The sequence below is a fragment of the Triticum dicoccoides genome, chromosome 4A, assembly GCF_002162155.2.
Source record: "Triticum dicoccoides isolate Atlit2015 ecotype Zavitan chromosome 4A, WEW_v2.0, whole genome shotgun sequence".
NCBI classification, from domain to species: Eukaryota; Viridiplantae; Streptophyta; class Magnoliopsida; order Poales; family Poaceae; genus Triticum; species Triticum dicoccoides.
Genome location: NC_041386.1, coordinates 714589871 through 714592336, shown reverse-complemented (window position 1 = coordinate 714592336; position 2466 = coordinate 714589871). Strand labels below are relative to the sequence as shown.

At 45.0% G+C, this 2466-nt stretch overlaps 1 long non-coding RNA gene across 1 annotated transcript; it reads right to left on the bottom strand.

Annotated features, from left to right (window-relative positions):
* Nucleotides 1–1133: 1133 nt before the first annotated feature.
* LOC119289846 lies at nucleotides 1134–1732 on the bottom strand. The gene is made up of 3 exons (XR_005141624.1): nucleotides 1682–1732; nucleotides 1516–1589; nucleotides 1134–1435 (listed from the first exon to the last, which is right to left on the bottom strand). It is a non-coding gene; the product is annotated as an uncharacterized LOC119289846 (long non-coding RNA).
* Nucleotides 1733–2466: the final 734 nt, after the last annotated feature.

Below are 2466 nucleotides of genomic sequence, written 5' to 3'. Positions count from 1 at the left end.
TTCTTTACGAACATGATCAAAGACAAAGATACGAACACTGATTTGATAAAATTAAACACACAATATATTTTTAAAAAGAGGAAGCATTTTTCGCCGAAGGAAAGAAAAATAAACAGGGGGGAGGGGGGAGAATGGAGAGGCAGGTGCAGCAGGGCCCAGCCCAGCGTGTCGTCGAGTTCCGGCCGAGTCCGAGCGGTAAACGGGTCCGATACCGACTGGGTCCAGAGGCAAGAAGGGATCGCTCGGCCAGGGCCCCTTCTTTATTCATACAGATCGCGATTGCGCTTCCGGTCATCAAGGGCGGCCATGGCAGTTGAGGAGTCGGGAAAGTGGATGATGAAGTCGTGCACTGCTGCAAAGTCTACGGAGGCCGGCGACCAAGCTTCGGTGAGGATGGCAGCCGCGGGATCCAGCTACATGGAGATGGAGGGTGAGCAGCTGCCAGAGGGACGGATCGATCTTTCGATGCCGACAGCACAAGAGCAGGCAGGATCTTATGATCCGCTCGGGGAGGGGAGGGGGGAGGCAGCGATTGACAAGATGCTGGTTGAGGCGAACCTATCAGACGTCTTCCCCAAGAAGAGTGCCGATGGATCTATTGCCCGTGAGTCAGCCTGGACACGGTCCGGGCCGGTCTGGTCCCGGTCTGAGCCGGCGTTTGGACCGGCCGCCGGAGGTCCGGTCCAGACCGGACCGAGCATACCAACGAGTTCGTATCCTGGGACCGGACAGTGGGGGTGCCAGCTCGGTCAGGCCCGAGAGGACCGAATGGACCGACCAGCTTTGTTGCCAGGCAGTGTATATTTGCTGCTTTTAGGTCCTATTTAGCTGTTGTTTAGGCATCTGCTGGTTTGGAGAGTAAAATAAGCAAAAGTACAACAACAACACTACAGTTAGCTACTACCTAGGCTGTGTTCTACTGTTTAGGCATCACATTGTGACAAGCTTACTAATGGATGTAATATGACAAGTCATCAGTGATCACTATAGTTTTGAGATAAGTTTCTTCAGACATCAAGCACTGGACTAAATTCAGACAGCCACAAACAACTAATTTGAACAGCAAGCACTGGACTAAATTTGGACAACAAGAATAACTAAATTTGGACAGCATTTCCTTTGTTTTTTGGACATCCACAAACTGATTTTGACACGAAAGATGGCACAAATCAGGTTAAGCACAAATATCACATCCACAAACATAAGGTCTTATCATCATTGAACGACACGATTACAAACTTGCAATAACAATTCCAAGTCCATGGCAATTGACAAGTTGAACATAACACAAATGAGAGGTTCATCTCCAAGCTAGCAGTGACAATTCATAGTTCATGACAAACATAACAAAAATGCAAAAGTAGCCTTCACATGAGAAAGATCACTTTGACATTCATCTCCAAAATAGCAAGATCAACATCCACATGATGAATGTCTACAAGTAAGATAAGCGACATTCACATAAATAATATTTGGTATCGTATGACAAGTGAAACATGTAGGAAGAATAGTTACCAATCGTTGATCTCCTCCACCACAGTGGGTAACTTGATGTTCTCAACATCATCCTCTTCATTCTCATCCCTCGGCTACAAGTGTGGAGTTAGACAAATGCTCACATCACATATAACAAGACCAAAAAAGAAATAAAGCAACCGTAAGGAAAAGATGGCAAACATACCACCAGATTCAAGTCAACATGAGCACCCTTGATATAACTTGCACCATAACCGATTTTAACGAACTCCTATAGTCATCTAATACGACACAAGTTGACAAACTAGTTTGAGGATGAGAAGTTGACAAGTTTATATCCAAAGTACAATAGTATGAGTTGACATACCTAAAATCCTTCCGGTCGTGCTGGAGGTAGATTCCGAAGACACGGAGGTAGCCGCGATAGTAAGGAACCTCTTGGCTATCTTGGACAACATTGGGTACCTTGGAGCATTGTCTTTCCACCAACCAAGAAGATCAAGAGCCTTGTTGCGAGGGGCAACCTCATCCTCTAAGTAGTTCCTCAACTCACTCTTTGATATTCTTGTTGAACGGGACGATAAGAAGGACTCATACCCAGCTTGAACCGGGATACTAGGAATGTTTGTAGAGGAAGATGAGCTTTCTCCATTTCCAGCTCGCTTATTTTGAGCAACACATTTTTCATACAAGGCTGCCAACTCTTTCTCCACAGTTGTGATCTTAGTCCTAAACCTCGTACTTCCTTCTCCATATAGTTCTCCAAAGGCCCACTCTATGTAATTAACCCATCTTGTACCTAGGATCAAAGATGATAGCATTGGAGTGAATTAGAAAGCATATGAGTAAAAAAACAGCAACCACGGGAGTAAAAACAGCAAGCATGTGTACCTAGGATCAAAGATGGTTGCGATCACCATGGCATTGTTCTTTTCTTCCCAATATTTGTCAAACTTCTCCAACATACTGATTATAATGTTCAAATAAACA